Source organism: Lepisma saccharinum, chromosome 11 (assembly GCF_977018435.1).
Source record: "Lepisma saccharinum chromosome 11, izLepSacc3.1, whole genome shotgun sequence".
Lineage (NCBI taxonomy): Eukaryota > Metazoa > Arthropoda > Insecta > Zygentoma > Lepismatidae > Lepisma > Lepisma saccharinum.
In genome coordinates this window covers 29,795,722-29,818,216 of record NC_139239.1, presented here as the reverse complement: position 1 = coordinate 29,818,216, position 22,495 = coordinate 29,795,722, and positions in this window count along the sequence as shown.

Sequence of the window (22,495 nt, the reverse complement as noted above, 5' to 3'; positions counted from 1 at the left end):
AGATATATGAAGTTTGGCATTTTGAAGAAACTAGCACCAACATGTTCAAAAGTTACATTTCGAAATTCTTAAAAATAAAATTAGAAACCAGTGAATGGGAAAATGATTACAGCACTAAAGCATTGTATGTCGAAGATGTAAAAAATAGATTAGGTATCGAATTAGACATTGATAACATTAAACCTAATCCGGTTTTACGTGCAATGGCTAAACTACTTTTGAACGCATTTTACGGTAAATTTGGTCAACGTAGAAAAATGGAAACAACAGATTATATCAACTCAGCAAAAGATCTGTATGATATATTATTGAATCCTAAACTGGAATGTATTAACCTTTCATTAATCAACAATGCCATGATTGAGGTTAGGTATCAAACAAAGGATGAGTGGTTGGAAGATCCTACTAAAACAAACATATTGATTGCATTATTTACAACCTCATATTCTAGATTGAGATTATATGATATGCTTGACAAACTAGGTGACAAAGTAGTTTATTACGATACTGACTCTATTATATACATTGATGATGGTACAAACACTGTAAAAACAGGTTGCATGCTTGGAGAATGGACAGATGAGTTAAGCGGTGATTACATAATAGAATTCATATCTACAGGACCAAAGAGCTATGCATATAAAACATCAAAAGGTAAAGTTGTGTGCAAAATTAAAGGATTCACATTAAACTACATAAACTCTCAGAAATTAAATATGGCTGAAATGATAAAAATTTTAAATAAAGAAATTGATAAAATTATTTTAGAATATAACCAAATTACAAAAAGCAGAAAAACCCATACTTTGGTTAACAAAACAATTCAGAAGAAATTTAAATTGGAATACGATAAACGGGTGATCTTACCGGAAAAAGATGGTGTTATTGACACAATTCCTTATGGATATTAAATAAAATAAACTTGTACATTTATTATTTATATATTTTTTATCTTATAAATGAATCAGTCATCACACAAATACCTAGGCGCTAAATCATTAGAAAAAATGTTAAATTCGTCATTCGAGTATATCAAGATGCAAAATTTAGAAATAGGTAAACCGTATGAAATCACCAATGGTGAAATTGTAAATACAATGCATGGTCTAAAAGCACGCGTTACATTAGATAACAAAAACAAATTGTTTTTACCAGATCGATATGGCAAAACCTTAACTAATGAATTGATGCAAGAACTTGTTGACGATAAATTTAAAATTATATATAAAGGTAAAAAAGAGCTCTTTGATAAGCAAACAAAGCATGACATTGAATTTGTTAAACCATAAACTAACAAAAAATATCTAAAACAGCATCGTATCCCTTATAAGATTACTGGTGGATATAATGAAGAGAATAAAATTCACGTAGAAAGTGTAATTGTAATACCCCCGTCACACCCTGTCTCAGAAATTGAAAAACACTATATAAAATATGATGGACAAGAATGCTCTTGTTGTGACTGTAAGCATAAATTAATTACTTTTTTATCGGATATGTGTAACAAATGGCTGTATGTGTAAGTTTCATAATAAGATCAAAGCGGAATCAGATAATATACAATAATAAACAACGCCATTTATATTTCGGTTTCCTACAAAAATAAAAATTCTCTACAAAATAACAAAAATATAGCAGAATTTTTACCTTGTTTTTCTTAACACTTTTTGCCCTGATTTTGGGTTTTTACCTTACGTTTATTGGCAATTTTTGTCCTGCTCTAGAAAGTGACAAAAATATAGCAGAATTTTTAAATTGTTTTTTAATACTTTTTGCCCTGATTTTGCATATTTCTCTTTATGTTTTTAGTGATTTTTATCCTATATAAGGTATATTTTGAAAAGTGTCCATAAGTACCCCCTATAGTAGTAACGCACTTGTTTGAACACCCACAACAATGAAGAGTCATTGTGTATATTCAGCCGAATTTGACACCCATAGTTTTACCAAGAAACAACAACTCAGCGGGGTCAACACTGTGGCAACGAAAAAAAAAGCAGACGGAACACGAATGGAAAACGAAAGGGTCATTGTGTGTGTGTGTAGAGACGTGTTGTTTCTCGTGTTTCTTCGAGAAGCGATAACTCCGGCTGTAGACGACGGAAATTCATGGGACTTGGACGGTCATATTCAAAATGTCTTTCCCCATTTTATGATGAACCTTAAAGTGGCGAGTTTTATGAAAACTTCTTGCGCGCAAGAAAAATACATAACATCCGCGCCGCAGTCTCCTAACTGTACAACGTTGCACTCCTGCCATTGGCTGGTCGCCAAGGACACGCTCTCAGTAGCTCCGCCCGATATCGCTTCTAAAACCGTGCGTCGTATAGTATACTCGTATATACCATGGAAGGACTGTTTTACGGCGCAAAAGTGTAGCCGATTTCTCGCTTAGTTACGCCAGGGAACGTGGGAAGAAAAGCTGAAGCTGACGAATTTTTCTGTGGCGGCAAATTGATTTTTACAACAGATTATTTCCGAAATAAAAGCCATAATTTAGCAGAAAGCATTACAATGAGTACATTACCTGCATTCAGACACCACTTTCTATGCATATTCTTGTTACTTGTGAATAAAACGTGTGCAAAATACTTTTTAAAGGATAAAAACGCTTAACATGTAAAAGTGATAACAAGATGGGAAATTGAATAGAAATTGACTGTTGTAAGGGGTTATCAGGGGTGAGCTTGTACGTTCGCAAAAGAAAGTGGGAAATTTCGAAACGTTACCTTTTCCTAAAGTATTTAATATATAATTTTCTAGAGTCTCCCCGATGGTACAGTGGTAGACTGGGGGGCAAAGACAGTATATTTCCATTTGTATATATAAGGTTTAGCATAGTGCCGGGACAAAAATGGCGAAAAGTGGGGGGGGGGACAACTGCCGCCACTGATCCCCTATATATAAAAAATGAAAATACGCACACAGAAAAATATGTATAACAAGAGAGGAAATATGCCCGGAAAGAAGAGAGGGGAATATTTTGTGCACTAATTCAGATGGTCAGTATGATCAGTAAATGAGAAGAAGTATTGAAAGAGAATGGGAAAGAACTGAAGTAAAAGAGATCTCTGTTTAGAGAAGGGGAAGAAGGAAAGAAGCACTGATAAACACGAAATGAGAAAGGAGAATGTGTAGAAGCCTTTTATTGCGAGGTATTTTGTACTGAAAGATTTTATTTTTGTTATTTAGCGTCGCTTTTCTACCACTTTTGGCTAATCGAGTCAATGTTGATGAATGATGATATGATCAAGAGATACAAAGAATACCTATGTCCAGGCAAATATTGGAACCTGGGACTCCTGGCGTCGTAGCACCCTGTAATAACCACTCCGCCACGGAAGTCAACATTGTACTGAAATATATAGGAAATGCGGGAAGGGAGAGTTCTAAAAATTTCTACGGGAAAATAATAAGGGAAAGCATACACAGAAGGAAATATCGAAAAAGGTTATGCATTTCATGAGACAGAAGGAGGAAATGGAAATTGAAAGAGACAAAATTATACCGAAACGAAATTGAGAAATATGTTTGGAGTCGAGATATGCATTGGAACATATTATGCAAGGAATTATCTATGCACAACAAAAAGAGGATCGGCAGACATTTTTCCTCGCCTCCCCTTATATTATACTCAAATCTGGTGTAGTGGTTGGAACTGTAAGCTTTTACGGGCAACATTTCACTTCTACTATTTAGGTGCGTTTGCTCCTAATACGTCCACTCCATCGAATGCATATTTGTAGTTTAATGAGCCTGAACGCATGAGCACGCTAGCAGCGCCACCACCAAAACAACGGCTGTAAGTGAAGTTCTATGTTGTTTACATTTTTTAGCAGTGCTTAACAAACTGGCCAAGGAAGCCAAAAGTTCAGGTTGTAGGACATTTTCGAAATCTGTGAATGCAGCGCACACCTTAAGAACTGAAAAGAGGTGAAAACAGTGACTCAAGCTAAGGATTTAAAAGGTGGGTCACGAGTTAGTAGCCTGGCTGTCACAGTACCTCATGCCAACGTTTATTGTTTGATATGATCCACATTTTTATGTGACGTCACCAGTAGAAAATATGTCACTAATATATTTATTTTTGTGAAGGAAAGCGTAATTTCTTTGTTATTATATGTAACAATGCACCTTGTTTGTAATGTATATCTTTTGTTTATTGTTTATTGTATTTTATGCTACATTATGGGTAATTTAATATATCTTTGTTTGAGAGAGTGCACTATACGAATTTGTATTTCTAAACATGCATAGATGTCAGTTTTGTTGGTAGAATCTTTTTGTAAATAATGAGTGATTCATCTGTACTTGAATCTTTGTTCTCGAAATAGTATAAAAGCGAGGATATCGCGTAAGAAATATCACACTTTTTCGCCACGGATCGACGAAGCTTTTAAAATTAAAAATAACTCCTCGGTGTTGTGCATACATCTTGGTATGGTAGTTCGGGGCGCAAGCTAGGCCTATGCGATCATAGGTACGCCGATGGCCATGCATTGATGATATGCACAATACTGCAAGCATTCTACGTTAAATAATAAAGCTAGCCTAAGGATTAATTTGGAAATAAAAGGCTAAAGAGCAAATATTGGCTCAGTTATCGTTGCATATCTCTTGGTGTGGTAGTTCGGGGCGCAAGCTAGGTCTATGTGATCATAGGCTTGCCGATAGCCACGCATTGAGTTTATGCGTTTTAGTTGAGTCAATTCATCGACAAAGCGAAGTCCTCGCCTTCGTCTCAAGTATATTTGCATTATGATTGCAATAAATAAAGAATAAAACCTTTCAGTTCATACATACTGCAGTAATGTGGTTTTATTTCTCTGTGGTGTGAATATTGTCTTTGCCTAACACTGTCCCTGTACCTGAGAGGAGTCTGTGTACTTCACCGAGTCTCATCGTTCCCCGCTGAGTATTATTAAGTTAATATTAATAGTATAATAATACGACGCGTTTAATTAACAAGAACGTATCATGTTCATTGAAACTGACACCATTTCTAGCACCCCCTATGACAAGTGAGTAGATTAGCAAACATTTAGGAAGAAACAATTATTGTAATAACTGTAATAATGGTAATAATAAAGTATTAATTACACAGAGTGATCCATTGAAGTGTAGACCGCCGTGTCGGTGTTTGCGTTATCGGAAGGCGAAGCGCTCGCGGCCGTATGTCGGCACTGTAGTCTGTCCGTGAATAAAGGGGGCAAGTTTCCGTAACTATTGTAATTTAAAGAGTATTTTTTCACATACCAATTTATGAAAGAAGGTGCTGAAACTAGCCGCCTTCGTTATCCACACATTTTTTGCATCTCTTGATGAAGTTACCCATAACTTGCTGGAGTTCATTAATGTTGGTAATTTCTTGGCGGATTGTTCGTTTCAGTTCTTAAGGGTGTGTGGTTTTTACTTGTTAACAACATTTTTTTAACCTACCCCAGAGATGAAAATTGAATGGAACTTTTACACCCTATAATCTTGTTTCAAATCACCTTTGAACTTCTCGTGCCGTGAATAGAAGCTGTGCAGTAGAAAACATTTTCTGAGTCATAACACACTTTGCGATTGACCAAAAAAAAAAAAAAAAAAAAAGTTCTTAACAAGCACTTCACAATCGCCAGACAAATAAACAGACCACACAATACAAAACAAGGATCCTTATCACTTCACAGTCTTGTGTCTACTTGAAGACCTCCGTTAAAACCGGTTCCTAGCTCCCCTCGCCAACTTACGTTATTATTAAGACGCTTTTGACTTTGGTGTGAGTTGTCCTGTATTCGATTTTCGCTCACCATCAGGACAATTGAGCTACGAATTTCCTTTTTTTCCCTTTTTTTTTTAGATAACATTAAACTGATCATATATGCAGCATTATCTTTATCTGATTTGCCGTAACTTTTCTTACATTTCTGAAACCTTTCCACTGATTTCGTTTGTCTTCTATTTTAAGTGGGATAACATGTGTATATTATCGTTACAGTAACAATTTAATGTTAATTGATAATTAACACCATCTTCGAGAAATCAACACAGTATGTCTTGATTCAGAGCCGTGCTGGTTCAGTCTGTAAGTTATCTGACTGCAACGCGCCAGATTCGAGTGTTCTATTCTCCGGACGGGTGCTTCTGGCAGTAACGCCCAGGCATAGAGTTTAGAGCAGGGGTCTTCAACTCGTCAGACAGTGTGGGCAACATTAAGAATTTCAATTACGCTCGCTGGCCACGAAGCTACACTAGGTATTGAGAACTGTAAGATGCTGTCATTTGCCATTTACTTATCCTGTTTTTATGTTAAGTACTTAATTTTTCAAACGGGCACGGGTAACTGCAAAGGGCTCTGCGGGCCATCGATTGAAGATCCCTGGTTTAGAGGCTCCAACAAATGGGTACTTGGGGGCAACCCTGATCCCTAAAGATGGACGGAGCGTGGTGGTTCTGATCACATCACCGCCAATAAATGAGCGAGATCGTGAATGTACAATATTACTCTATCTTGATTAGACTGAAGTCATTAATGGACTACAGAAATATTGCTTGTTTTGCGGAAGTATTCCAACCTACAAGGGATGGACAAAAATATGGAAATACCTGCGAAGAAAAGTCGGAATGCTGTAGCTAATAAGTTGCAGGACCGCCTTTAGCTTCCAAAACGGCCTGCAGTCTCCGAGCATTAGACAAATACAAGTCCTGGATGATGGATAATGGGATCTTGCACCATTCTTCGTGCAAAACATTGTCACACTCCTTCTCAGTGTCCGTCTGTCTCTGTCACGCAGTGTACATTTTCATCCACGCAGGTGTTTATCTGATGATGTCTTTCCGGCAGGGGTGTCCACGGGGGGGATTGTGGCGCAGGTTGCACCATCGAGATTTTTTGGAGGGATTTTTTCCATTCAAATAATATAAAATTCAACATTTCTATATTTTTCCAAAATATATGTAAAGGTTTTACACCATAAATGCACCATATTTAATCCATTAGATGAAGAAAAGAAAGTTTTTATGGGTATTATCGAAGGTGGGGGCTGGGTAGATATCCAACTTTTGCATATTAGGCCTTAATTGACATGTGGGTTCTGGGTTGGATTCTGAATTAAATTTTGGGGCGAGGCAGTATCCAACTGTAAGTCTTCGATTATGGCGGGTATTTTAGTTAGAGGGGGATTGAGCATTAAATTGAGGGGATATCCAATCCTTGCGTATTATTATTGTCTTAAACTGTTGCGGATATTCTGGTGTGGAGACTGAAAATAGTTTTTTTTGTTTTTGGAGGAGGCAATATCCACTCTTCAATATCAACAGTAAGTCTAAATTTGATTATTAAATTTAAAGGGCGAGATAGAAAGCTCTTGATAAAGTAATGAATCTTAGATTGTCAAGGGATTTCTGTAGTGGAGAGGGAGTTCGAACATTTTGGAGACTGTATTTAGCGATATGGTATCCACACGTTTTCGACCCCGAACTTGCCAAAGGAGAAGCTAATAAAGACTAAGAATGTATTGACATCGTATTAAATTAATATTCTTGAAAGCCTCCAAAGAAATGGATTTAAAAATTTTCTTGATCGCTTCGCTCGCAATGGTGTGTTGTTATAGGATGCGTGTTTGGCACTTTAATGAAGTGAATGTGAAGTTTTTATACTATAGTTGCATTACAAGACAGGCGATATTCTCGATTATGATGAACGATTTTAGAGGTGGTCAGGGGCGCCGACTTGTCAAAATTATTGGGGGGGGCTCTGATCACTGAAATAAATGACTCATTCTCTCCCTTTTTTAAGTTTTGGCCTCTGAGTTCGGAATCTCATAAAAGCCCACGAATTCCTCAAAAATATCAATTTTTTTATTCACAGTTCTAATTCAGAATATTAATTGTCCACGGATGGATATGCCACAAGTTTAGTCAACCATAATAGCAAAATATTCCCGACTTTTAATATCTGCTACCACGGAGAGCAAAACAGATCTCCCTAATATATCAATGATCTCGTTCTGAATGTCGTGTGGGAACCATTTGTAGCCCGAACGTCCCATCCACTACTCTAGTACATGCACATCGTCTTTTGAAACTCTTTTTAGTAAAAATTTTAACAATACTCATAATTATATATATATATATATAGTATATATGTATAGTATATACGTATATAGTAATAAGTCATGTGTTTTGCTGTCTCTGGTCATAGCCCCCCAAAGTTGATGGTTTAGCTGTCTCAGACCCCCAAATTGATGGTCTAGAACATTTCAAATGTGTATTTAAAGTTACGTTCATGTGGCACAATTCAGAGTAAACTTTACAAGAGAAGCAAAATAATACATTAGATCCTCTAAAGCAAAATTATTTAGGTGCTCTACCCCCACATCGTTAACATTGGGGGGCTCGAGCCCCCTGAAGCCCCATGAAGTCGGCGCCTATGAAGGTGGTCTTGAGTGATTGGCCCCTGTTTAGGGAGGAGGGGGCAGATCAAGTATAGTGTTCAGTAAAGCTAAGAAAAAGTTCCTTTCGGTAGACACGCTATCGTAATTAAATACTTTGTGCGGTTTGAGGGCGCGAATGATATGATTTTTGGGGGCGATGCGCTATTGGCCTTGGGGGGGGGATGGTCACCCCTGCTTTCCGGACACACTATTATGCCGTCATGACCTTGGATACAGTCCCTCTCGATACGCCAAATATCATGGCTACTTTTGTAACAGAGGCCCCTGCAAGGCGGGCACCAACAATTTGCCCTCTTTGAAACACTGTCAGCTCCGACATGATTCAGTATCAACTGCACTGCACGCCATCTACAGTGCAACTTTCGACTCCTACCAGTCCGACAGGGTCCTATCTCACGGCGCAAAACAAAAGAATGTCGCACCGCGTCCGATTTCATTGGAAAAATTGCGTTGATATCACCCGTTCTGATGTCGTGGTGTTTTCGTATTTGTGTCCATCCTCTGTACATGTTGTGTGAATTTTCTTTAACATTAGCAAGTTAGGATTCTTCCAGTGGTTCTCTGCCTTTGTAGCTGTTACCACTAGTTTAAATTTGCAGTGAAATTTACTCTTGCACACCCTATTCGTGTTTTCTAGAATCCAGATGGAACCAAATACGAGAAGAACTATGGAAGCCCATATGTAAGTTCAAGATTGTACAATTTAGTGTTCGTTTCAAGCATTGGTTCTCGGATATTGTACACACACAGGCGTGTACATTATTTTGATTAAACATCTTATGTAGAGAGCTAGTCTCAATATAGATACCATGTTTGTCCATATTAATGTAATAAATTTTACATCAAATAGGAAGAAGAGTTTTTATGATTATGTTATGTTATTATGTTATGGCAGTAGTCTCTTCATTGTGATTGAGAATAGCTGAATATCTCCTAACCATCAACGAAGGCATATATTTACTAAGTTTCACCCTCATAAACCAAGTATGGAAAGTGCAGGGTCGACAGAAGAGCCGAACCACTTCTCAGTTGTCTATAAAACTGTAAAATAAAGTTTTTTTCCTGCTACTTTCATCGGCTTATTCGCAGACTTTCTTTTGTGGTACATGCGCCGGGTACTACGCTGTTTGTTACTTACGCCTGGTAATTCGGAAACTGTTTTTCGTTACTTACGCCTGGTTATTTGCCGACTATTCACTTTATTTTCTTCCTGCTGCTTGCGCCAAGTTATTCGCCAACAATTCCTAATTTAGATTATGCTAGTTGTTTCTAGATCTTCTTTTATTTCCCTTTGCATTTTATTCAGGCTCACAAGAAGCAGAGCGGATAATGTTGGATGCTTAAATATAGGAAAGCAACAAAGAAAATCCCACACAACAGTCGCTCCATCTGTTATCAAAAATTGTTTATTTATGTACAGATAGAGTATTCGACATTGGACATACACTTTAAAGTGGGATCCGATCAACTGTATACTTCCACTGATGATCGAACACTTATCCCATTGATTACAAGGCAAAACCGATATCACTATCGGTTGGAGGTCCTCCAACCGTTGTGTATATGTAACATTTCCTAGAATTTTCTCACATTATCTGATTTTTTTATTATTCTAAGATATGCGGTCGATTATTTCATCCAATTTCAAGTACGTATATTTTCTTCCTGTTCTCACTTCTTTCTCGTGTTCACACTGAAATGCCATCCTTCCAGTTCTGAAGCATTCTGTAATTCGTATTTTCGTTTTACGTTGCTTTTTATGCAGCTTTTGGTTAAGTGGAACGATTATAATGAGTGCTGATTGGACTACATTTATGGAAAAATGGTCACCAAAAGCACTATGCGTCTGCAGGATTTTTTTCATGTAGGAGCAAGCAGAGTACTTTTCTAGTCTGGAAAAACGAGACATATTATCCCACTATAATAGCGTTTTCCCATCAGTTTGAAGGTATCATGTTTATGCGATGTCCTTATGACAATTAACATAAATTACTACAACGTGTGTGATATATATAATTTTAAGTTGATGCCCATTTACAGGCAGACACCGAGACTCGAACCCGGGAACTAGAGCTTCATATGAGGACAGAAAACGAGGTCTACGTAACATTTTTCTCTACTTGCAGATTTTCTATCGCTTAAAACTACATCAAAAAACATTTATTAGAATAACAATAAACAAAATTGGAAGATTTCTTGATAGATGCTAGAGTACAGCATGGGACCACTTTCGATCGCTTGAGCGTTTACAATGGAATATCATTTTTGTGTGACAATAATCGTAGACACATAATATACACTGGTGTGCAAAACCTAAGGTCGAAAGTAAGTTTCGCATGCTGTGTCAGTTACAAGCGGCATAGATCGGTGAAACTTGAACCATACATACAAAGTAATGTTACAGTATGATACAGGAAAGAACAGAGAAAAACACGTGATGATCAGAACAGAAAATGACATTTTTACGCATAGACCGGAAATTACACGGAAGGCACTGCGACTCATGATGGCCCTGTGACATTACAGAAGTAATGAAATGGTCCTTAGAAGGGTGTCTGATCACCACGGACAGCGATGCATGCTCTGCAACGTGCTCCCATGCTGCACACAAGGTTGGTAATGAGTTCTTGTGGTATAGTAGTCCATGCCTCCACCAGCGCTGTTGTCAACTGTTGGATGGTTGTTGGTGCATATGGACGTGCTGCAAGACGTCTCCCCATTGCATCCCAAATGTGCTCGATAGGATTCAAATCGGGGGAACGGGCAGGCCAGTCCATACGACGAATATCCTCTCGTTCCAAGAGCTCCGCCACTTGCGCTGTTCTATGCGGTCGCGCATTATCATCCATAAAGATGAATTCGGGGCCGACTGCACCTCTGAAAAGACGCACGTGGGGAAGAAGAACAGTGTCACAATAACGTTGACCGGTGACTTTACCGCGTTCAAAAATTTGGAGGTCGGTACGCGCATGCAACATTATGCCTCCCCACACAAGAACACCTGCACCACCAAAACGATCATGCTCGACAATGTTCCTAGGTTCATTGCGTGTTCCCACCTCTCGCCAGACGAGTGTACGTCCAGAATCACTACTCGAACTGAATCTGCTCTCGTCTGAGAAGAGAACGCGACCCCACTCCTCCTCAGTCCAGTCCTGATGTTCTTGGCACCACCGCAAACGGTGCCGCTGATGCGCGGGTGTCAACGGAACACAACGTAATGGCCGCCGGGCAAAGAGACGACACCCATGCAGTCGACGTGTCACTGTGGATCGTGAGATTGGACGAATCGCGGTCCTGTTAAATGTGTTTGCAATTCCACCCGCTGTTTGAGGTTGGTCCCTGAGTGCCTGTTGCTCAATGTAGCGGTCGTCTGTTGCTGTAGTTGACCGTGGTCGACCACCACCTCTTCTTTGCACAGCAGTGCCTGTGGTTCGGAACGCTCTCCATGCACGTGAAACAATGCTGTGGGCAATCCCAAACTCCTGGGCCACACTCGTCACACTTCGTCCTTCCAGTTTCCTGATGATTCTTCCCCTTGTGAACGCATACAAATGTTGTCTCCGGGCCATGTTGTTGTGAGTAACACCACCACAATGATCCTTAACAGCCCTCTGACTGACACACACTGTCTCATCCCATTCATTCAACTGCTTTGTGTTGGTGGAGCTGACCCATTCCGCGCAATGGTCACGCTGGCGTCATGCCATGCAACTTCTTGGTCCCTGTGCATGTGTAGTCAACCTCTGGCAACATGCTGCCGGGCTTTCATTCATTTGCACCGACTACGAAATATTTTATGTTACTTTATCTATCTCGTCCTTAGGTTTTGCACGCCAGTGTATATAAATATCCGTCCTGGCATTTTCAGCCCACATGTATTTCATTTTTATTCCACATTTGAGGGCCCACTGCCTAAGACAAATTACGGTTACACGTATACTACTGGGCTTCGAGCGTATACCGCTCGTCTTGCTGTTCGAGCGTTACTTGCTCGATCGAAGAAGCTCTCAATTCGGTACGCTATCTAGCATCGTTCGTACGAACTATTTGGCGCTCGAACAAAATCCTCTTATGCCAACACTGTAATAGATACATAATTTGAAATCATATCTATTTAGTTCAGTCCTCAATATACAAAATGGTTTCTTTCTTCTCCGGGAATTTATATCAAGTGCTCGCTGCATGTGATGAAGGTGTAGCTACACGGATTAAACACGTGCGTTACATTCTGTATATGGGCACTTCTTGACCTCTGAGCTAGCGAGCGGGATCCAGCGGGCGAAATGCCGCGAAAGAGAATGCGACGTTGCCAACTTCCGAGCATAAATAATTACATAGATCATTCAACGAAACTTGCACAACCTAAATCCGAAATTTCCTGCATCGGCGAAAGTAGCACGAAGAGCCCCGCTCAGTGCAACGACCACTACATTCTCCAATCCTGTAATTGAAGTGAAATAGGCTTGCCAACTTTATCTATCTTTATTTTCGCATATGAAATCCTCCTGAGATTTGTGACTGTTGTTTTGTACTTGGATATGGGAGATGAAGGTCCTCATACCCTGTCACGGAGATTAGCATTATTTTATCACTGTTTAAATAAAGTGAAAGTGTTGCAAAGGTTATTAGTAGAGCAATGAAAATATGCGAAAGAAATTGCATTGAGGCGAAACTTTTGTTCGAAACTTTGTTTACTATGTATCTTTACTATTTAGTGGGTTCCCAAAATCATCAGATTGGGAAAGGGAAGGGATAGTTAAGAGACATACGGGCATGATTGCTGCATACCTGTGCGATACCCTAACGCCACATTCCGTGTGTTGTTTCAAAACATTTTATGTACTCTTCTAGTATTCATACTGGGCAGTGACGTCGCCAGAGAATTATGTTCGGGAAGACGCAAGGGTAGACAGGATATTTTCAGGTGGGATCAGCTTTCATGGTCATGGCTGCTACGTTACCCTTCTTTTTTTTTATTTTTCGTTCTCTTACAGTGTTTCTTCGTCTCATTCTCTATTTATTCTTTCTTTTCCTCTGTCTCTCTCTTCCATTGTGTTTACCCCTGTATTCCTTTATCTCTCTTCTTTTATATTTTCGTTTCTCCCTTCCTCTATTTCCATACCTCTTTCTGTCTGCCATACTGTCTTTCCTTCTCTATCTTTCATCCATTTTCTTTATCCTAATTTCCTTTAATTCTCCATCTTTTCCTTTTTCTATCTCTCTCTCTCCCCCTTTATCCCTCAGAGTATAATTTCTTTCTCTCTATCGTTCTTTTTTCTCTCCTCTATTTCTATTTCATTCTACCACTTTGTATCTCTTAATTTCTATCTTTAATTCTCTCTATCCCTATATTTTATCTCCATTTTCCCCCGTGTCTCACTTTATCTTGCTTTGTGAGCGTAATTCTGTTTCTCTATTTTTCTTTACATTATTCTTTCTTCCCTACCCCTTTTCTCTAGCTTTCTATCAACTGTTTATCTCTCTACGGTAGTGTACTTCTGGATTTACTATAATGCGGTATGAAAAGTTTATCTATCTCGGTGAGAAGAAGAGTACGTCACTGTGGGCCATTGGGAACTAACAGTTCTTCGTATGTGTCATCTTTGTCAATTCCTTGGAGATAGCATTAAATGACACTGCCTTTGAGCTTCTTGTGATATTTTCAACACCATTCTCCGTACATTATTAAATTTGTACTTGGACAAACACACAGCCTCCCGCAAAATCTCAGCAAGAAGGAAGACCAGGAAATCTGTTACTTGGATAGAGGTTGGGGGGGGGGGAGGAGAACTTGTTTTCACCGCGGAACCATTGGTAATACTATTCAAGTAAAATAAACTAAATCAATCAAGAATGTACGATGTTACTCTAAATTAATTAATTAGACCGTGGGGGTCCCGATGGCGCAATGGTAGCGTCGTCGCCTTGTAATCAAGGTGTCCTGGGTTCGTTACCCGGTAGAGGCACATACTGGTTCGGATCCCACCTTAAACTGTAGGTCCAGTCCCGATTACCTTAATGTGCATAAAATGGACTTAAAACACCAAATCAATCAATTAATTAGACTGAACTCATACACAGGCCACAGAAGTATATTTTGTTTTACGGACGTATATTTGCCTGCCCATTAATTGAGTTTTTGAGTTAGGATTCTTCCAGTCTCTGTATGCCTGAGTAAAAATGCATTAAATATCTCATCAGAATACCGGATATCTCATGTTATTACTAGTTTGAATTTGCAGCGAAACTTTCTCCTCGAACACTAATCATGTTTTCAATCACCTCACATTAACCTGAGAAGTTCTACAGAATTCACGAGATGGTACTGCATATGTATAGAAAATATGCAAGCTCATATTTAAATTCAAGTTTGCCTAATTTAGTGCATGTTTCACTAATTGTTTCTCAGATATTTTATACACAAACATGTACATTATTTCGATTAAACATCTTATGTAGAGAGGTAGTCTTAATAGAGATATCACGTTCTTCAATGTGAATATAATAAACTTTACAAGAAAAAGGAAGAAGGGTTTTTGTGATGGGATTATTTGGGATCATGTCTCGTAACACCAAGCGAAACGGATAATGTTGGGTGCTTAAATATAGGAAAAAATACCCAAAGAAGTTGAACATTAATTCCAACCGTTATCAAGAAGTTTGTTTTAAATTCATTTTATGCACACAAAGAGTACTCGATTCTGGACCTAAAGTTTAAAGTAGGATACGAGCTACCATGTACTTCCAACGGTGATCAAAACTCTCAACTTCTTCATTACAAGGTAAAAGTGATATCACTATGCAATCTGGGAGGTCCTTCAACCATTGTGTATATGCAATATTTCGTATAACTTTCTTAAATTATCTGAAATTTGATAATTCTAAATATGCGATAGATTACTTCATTACTTTCTTTCCTTCTCTATTTCTCTATCCTTCTGCTACTTTGTCTATCCTAATTTCTACCTCTATTTTTTATATCTCGATCAAGAATATTTTATTTACGACGTGTCATCTTCGTCAATTCCTTGGAGATCACAGCATTAAATGGCTGCCTTTTGAGCTGCTTATGATATTTTCAACACCGTTGTCCGCACATTATTAAATTTGTACTCTGACAAACACACAGCCTCCCGCAAAATCTCGGCAAGGAGAAGAAAGAGCAGGAAATCTGTTACTTGGATGGAGGGGTAAAAACTTGTTTTCACCACGGAACCATTGGTAATACGATTAAGTCTTCTATTAGGTACGTCAGAAAGGTTTTCGTCACTCCGTATTGTGGCTGTCCATTTGTACGGGACTGTAGCTTTGAAAAGTTTCCCTGCCTCCCAGCCCTACCTCTGGCGCCCTCATAGTTACCTCGTTATCTCTTCTTCCCCCCTTCTCTGCTTCCTTTTATTTTCAGTTGCACCCTCCGCCTTTTATTCAGCAAGACAGTGCCGGGATAGGGACGGAGAGAGAGTTTGTTTTCCTCCAGCAGTAAGGTACAGGCAGGAAGACATGGTAGTGTTGAAAGACTTGGGTTATTTCTTCCTGTTGCCTTCCTTTCCTTACGCTCACCTTTGTTCCGTTTGTGTCGGCTCACCTTTCACGAGAAAAACACTTCCTGTTTGTCAAGCTATCTTCTTTTTTTCTTTTTGGACGATAATTTAGCGTGATAGGCGAATCTGGAAACAAATGAGCAGCGGTTATTTGTTGTTATTTCGCGCTGAATTTCTCATACTTTCTTGTTGTTCCGTTAGCAGTGAATTGGCTTAAGTACCCATCGTTTCCTGTAACTGGAATTGTGTTGCTTAAAATCGTGTCTATTTTGGATTTTGCTTAGCCGCATCCGAGTGTGTTGAGTTTTGGATCCTTGTTCGAATACTGGCACCTATGAGTTCTCCTTCATCAGTTCTTGAAATCGTTCATCTTCAAGGTCGCGATTAGCCAAGAGAAGGACACAAAGAAGAAAGAAGCCATTTTTCTTCATCTTTAACAAGGAAATCAGCCCATGTTTCAGCACTCTGAATCCTCATCTACTGGAGGATTTTGCTACTTGCACCTGCAAAAAAAAAAAAAAAATGTTATTTCCCACATAAATTTTACATCCCTGATAGTAATTATTTAATAACACCCCCGGCTGCAAGATCTAAGGTAAGGGTTATGGCTTGTGGTAGGCACATCCAGCTGCTAACATGTCGTCGGTTGTTAACACATGCTGTTTGCACAGAACTTTACCCTCCTAACCATCTAACATGCATTATTTTCACAATTACAATTCTAATAATGCCTACGTTGTTATGTTACGAGGCCAAGTTTAGGTATCTTAACAAACAATTTTCATGGCGTGTTAGAAGTGGTTGACAGTACACAGGAAGTGAAAACAGATTTGCTATAAAGAACAGGAACGTCGGTCAAAATCGACAGTCTTTGAGGAGGTTTTCTCAGGCAATCAGCCAGGTGATTTCCAGAAAGGCTTTCGAGTGCTAACGTCACTCTCATCTCATATTCAGGGAGATGAGAGTGACGTTTGCTCTCGAAAGCATGGAAGCCTTTCCGGAAATCACCTGGCTGATTGCCCGAGAAAATCTCTTCAATATTCGCCGCCAGGAAAGCTCCAAGAATTATGACAGTCTTTTGTTGGACAGGGTCAAATATAGGAATGACTCATACGTAAATAGGTTGCGCTTAAAAATCCTACAAGGCCTCCAGATAGAGTAGTGGCATCTACTGTCGTGTTGGGTCGTGAGTGTCGGGTTTGAGTCGCAGTATAGGCACGTAGCACATTTGTTCGGCATTCATCTTTAAGCTGTAGTTCGGATTCCAAGTAGTCTACTTAGGTATTAAGTGAAATTAAACCAAACTTGGAATGAATTAAAAAAAAATATCATTTTGGACATTGAACTATTTGATAAACTGAAAATATCCTTATCAACCATTGCCTGACAACAGATGCAAAATCAGAACCAGCCTTCAATCGTGCGGTGCATTGTGGGATAGCGACGTGATGTAGGCACGATATGTTTCAGTTATTGTTTCTATTTTTAGTAGCTGCTTATGCGATTTCCGTTCAAATGCTTCACGCCGAAATTTCTGATAGATGTGCTACCATCTATTTTCATCTATTTAACTTTGCTGCACTTGTCTGTTACAACAGACATTGTAATGAACTGGAGCGAACTAGACGGGACCAGTGTGTCCAGTGACCCGGAGTGATAAGTTCCCCATAATCCAGGTGTCCAGTACTTGGAAGTACACAGAGTTCCAGCGTCAAAGGATTTCCAATGCCGGAGTGGTCAGTTCCTGCACCTAGAATTCATAGTGCTGCCGAGTTATCCCATATTCGGGACTCTAGGGAGTTCCAGTGTTCAAAATTCCACACTGGTGTTCAAATACCCTACAACAGGGTTCTTAAACGTCCAGGAATTTTAAACAAATTCAATCCCGGTCCAGGACAGAAAACCAGCAAGCGTAAATACGTTCTGGACCGTAAGGAACCTTTTATCTGTAAAGTATTTCAGTTTGGTGCAAGAACCTCTTTTCCAGAACAATTTAATTACGGTTCAGGAACCTATTTTCCGGATGAATTCTTATTCGGTCCAGGAACCATTTTTTCGGCTGAATTTAAATACGGTTCAGGAACCTTTTATCCTGATCAATTTAAATACGGTCCAGAAACTTTTATTTTTCAATTAAACAGTACGCAACTTGGACCTAATTTAAATTGTGCGAGAAAAAAGGTTCCGGCCCTGGAGCGGAACCCAATAGAACCCTTTAGAATTTATGGGTTCATGGACTTTAAACAACCCTGCCCTAGAAATATCCTGGGCCTGTCCGTAGAAGAAATGCAACACGTAAAACGAAGTGAATCATTATATTACCCTTTGTTTCGAGAAACATGTGCTACAGAACTATCGAGCAGAGTTTTTGTGAATATACAGGTTGTCCAGAAAGTCGCGTCCTGATTTCAAACGTTGGTACCTTCCGAAGCTTTTATGATAGATAAGTGAAACTTATGCCAAGTGTGGGATAATTCACGTAGTTTTTTGGACATCATCAGTAAACCTCAAATGAGCACCTTTAGTTGCCCGAAGCACATCTAAGCGAAATTACACCTCTTCCCATGTTTTGACAGATGCCTCTGAGGAAATTGACGTAATGGCATGTTGTTCAATGTGTCATTATGTGGCCTGTGAGTTGCAAAGCCTGAACAATTTACATCGCACTCGCTCTATGCTTTCTTCCAATGTCGATCGCCAGCCCTTTCGTGAAAGAGCAGATACACTCCCTCTTTTCTTGATTTTTCGCATCAGAACTTTATGTTTTTGACATCCGTTGATGTTCCTTTCTTGGTGTGAAAGTTACTTTGAACAGTTTTTGGTAAACGTGTCTCGGGATATGATAGCACTCACTGCGCTTTTCCAGATTTGAACACTTTTTGTATTTCTTGAGAACAGTTGCTGTTTCACTAATACCGCACCGATGGGACCTAAACCCGAAAGGAACTAGTTAGATTTTACACACTTCGCCATAAATTTCACTTCAGGAGGTGTAAAGTTGTGTAATCAGGGAGGGACTTTGTGGACATCCTGTATCAGTAGTGGCAGTTGGCTGGCAAAACTGTTGAAAGGGAAAAGGACTTTCTCTTGGTAGACATGGTTTAGCACTAAGAGGCAACCTCCACGCTCCCCTAATCGTCGCCACTGCCCTGAATGTATAGACAGATAGACAGAGACAGGCAGAGAAATTTAATTTCTTTCTTTCTGGATTGATCGAATAAAGTTTCGGATGTCATTCATTCTCTATCAGTGGCTGACTATAAAAGAACCGATAATCCTAAGATATCGCATGCGTAGCGACAGCTGGTAAAAGGCGCAAATAATTAGGTGCAGCTCAAAGTAAGGACAGGTATAGTCGAATTACTTTCGGAATATCTCCAGCGAACTGCGCGAATCTATCTAGCGAGCCTAGTGGGTGTGTAGAACCTGAGCAAGAGGCTTAGCGATAGGTTCTGGGTTGAGATGACGTCAGCGGCTCGCTTGGTTAATTGGCTGCTTCGAGAGTTGTGACTCGTTCCGATGCTTCAAATGCATAACAGCCAATGATGTTCCGGAAATAATCTCCCTCTAGCACTGTGAGTCCAGACGTCATGTTAGTCTGCAAGAATGTGTTACGACCTTACTTATTTTGTAACTTTGAATTTCCATGTTAAAAGAAAAATCTGTATAGTGTTACCTGGAGTCCTTGTTAATGTCCATGATACTACATGTTGTATGGCTCGGGTTGTGACGCAAATATGAACGCGCCAATCAAGGCGTTGTTGAACTAATGTATTCACCTTTCTGTAACAATCTAATGAAGTCAGCTCGCTTAAGACAACGGGCATTTATTATGATGTAAATATAGATTTGCCAATCAAAGATTATCAATGTTTGATGAACTAACCTACTTGTAATTAAATAATGGCGGAACATTTAAATTTGTATATCTCCAAAATGTAAGATTTTATCAACGTTATAGAAAAAATTGTTAACTCAAATGAATATGTAAACTTTCTTTGAAAATTATTAATTGCCAAACTATGTATTTTTCAAATATCTTTCTGTTGTAATTTGGAGTATTGTAATAAGAAATTACCTAAAGACAGGTGTTCGAGGCTGGAACTTTGGGTATAAATACGAAGCAGTTTGGTCCGTAAGGGGGTCTGTTCTGGTGTCAGTCTAGGAAGAAGTGAATAGGTGTATGCCGCTCTTCTGTAAAACCTAGGTTAGCCGAATGGGATATAAGTTCCAATTTAGGAAGAAGTGAATAGGTGTTAGCAGCTCTTCTGTAAAATCCTAAATTGGCCATCTCGGGTGATAACTCCAAGTCTAGGAAGAAGTGAATAGGTGTATGCCGCTCTTGTGTAAAATCTAGGTTTGGGCCACCCTAATTTGACCTTTCTAGTAACTTTGAAATTATCTATTAACAATTGATCTCGAAGTTCCAGTTACGAGTTACCTAACCACTGGCTGTAAGTACTCAAGCAGCAAATAAACATTTCATTAAAACTTCACGACTTTGGTTGGATTTGTCCTGCACCTACCCTGAAGATAGGTTTCAGTGTAGACCCTTAGAGCCTCAATGCTCCCGGCTATCGGAGTAAAGGATGAGGAAAGTTACTAGGAACGTAACAAATGCAATACGTGTTTTACTACGTGGAACAGAAGTTGGCCGTTCCTTGCTTACCGCACAATGCATTGCCATGAAGCAGTGTTACGTCGTGGATGATTGTGAGATATGTACAGTATTTAAAACCTACTTTCTGAGTTTACAACACCAAATAGGTTTATAAATTGCAGAAGGTTAAGATTTTTCACTAACTAGTATGCATTCAGCATAACCACTTTTGGCGTGATAGAGAACATCCACAGTAATATTCCTTTTGTTCGTGGCTTACGCGAAGTGTACCTTCGGGACTTGAACATGAGTAAGTAATGCGGTGGTAAGAAAGGAAAATATGGACGGAATCTTTTTATTTTCCCCACAAGAAGTCCTCACAGCTCTTTTTCACGAAAAAAGCCGGTCGTGTGGGGACAAGGAATCTTCGTGCTGAATGCGTAAGTGGTGAAGAAAAGAGGTGCACGCTGAAGAACAAAAAAAAAAAAAAAAAAGGAGACACGGTGAGGCATTCGAATCACTGATTGCCTACGGGAATTGTAGGATACAGATTGGTCCAGGCAGGAACAGTGCCTGTCAGGGATGAAGAAAGGGAGAGCGAGAGTGGGGGGGGACTGAGGTGTAACGTCCCCGTCGACATCATTTTGCATCTGCATTGCAGATGGCCAAAAACCTGGCGGGGAAAATGATATTACGGGCGTGTCAAAGGATGGAGAAATACCTGACGTAATATTACGACTGTGTTCGCTCTGTACATCCGCATCTTCTATTTTTATTATTTTTTTGTCTCTTTTTTGAGTTTTTGCCCTTCTCAGAGTAAAGATCGGCACGGTTTCAATTCCAGGGAATTTGCAGGACGGAAGTCTTGCGTGAAAAGGAAATTTGTGGATGTGGAGAGCGTATGTTCGTCATTCGAGCTGCTCCTTCGTCGATTGCCTCACAGATACCAGTCTGCTGAAGGAATTATTGTTATTTACGTCTTTATTTACATGGTGAAGTTAAGACTATAATACCTTGTTTCTGCTTAACTGCCGATTATAATTTCTTACAGCCTCTGTTTTGTTATCTTTTCTTTATCTCTTTTCTATATTTCTTCCTCTGTTCGTTTGTCTCTCATTATCTCTTCTTTCATTCTCTTCCTCTTCTCTATCTTTCTTTCTTCATATCTTCTTCAGTTTCTTTATATTTCTTGATATCTCCTCCTCTGTTACCTCCTTTTCTTTCTTTCTACTGTATTCTTAATTCATTTCTTCTTGTGTTTGCCATCATGTATTTCTATCAAGTTCTGTGTTGCTCCATCTCTTCCATTCTCTCGCATTCTCTGTATACTTTTGTAAGTTCGTGATTCAGTGATACTGTAAATTTCGCATGCAAACTAATTGGATGGACAGAAGGCGGGTCTAACCTCCCCGATGGTGTAGTGGTAACGACGTCGCCTTGTAATCAAAGGGTCCCGGGTCAGAGGCACATTGCATAGTGTTTCCGATCCCACTTTAAACTGTAGGTTTAGTCTCGATTAGCCATCTGTGCATGAAGAGGATTTGAAACAATAATTCAAACAGAAGAGTGAGTTAGTGTCTACAGAGTCCACACACTGCGGACGCTTCTGCTCTAGAAGTAGACCTGTAACCATTCAGCCAAGCTGCTGCCTGTTGCAGAATCGCCAGCCTGCCAAACACACTTCCAACCCGTCTATACTACATATTTGTCTCATTCTGCCTAGCAAATGGTGCCGGTACAAATGCGTAAGGTACTTATTCCAGGGTTTGCAACACTTCTCACGCAACCCCAGCGCTCTCACCCTGCGTGAACGCAGATCAAAATGCTTCCTGGGACGGGCCAGTTAGTCGAGAGGCATGCTAACAGATGGGTTTTTATCTCTTGATTTATAGATCTTCATAACTGTGATT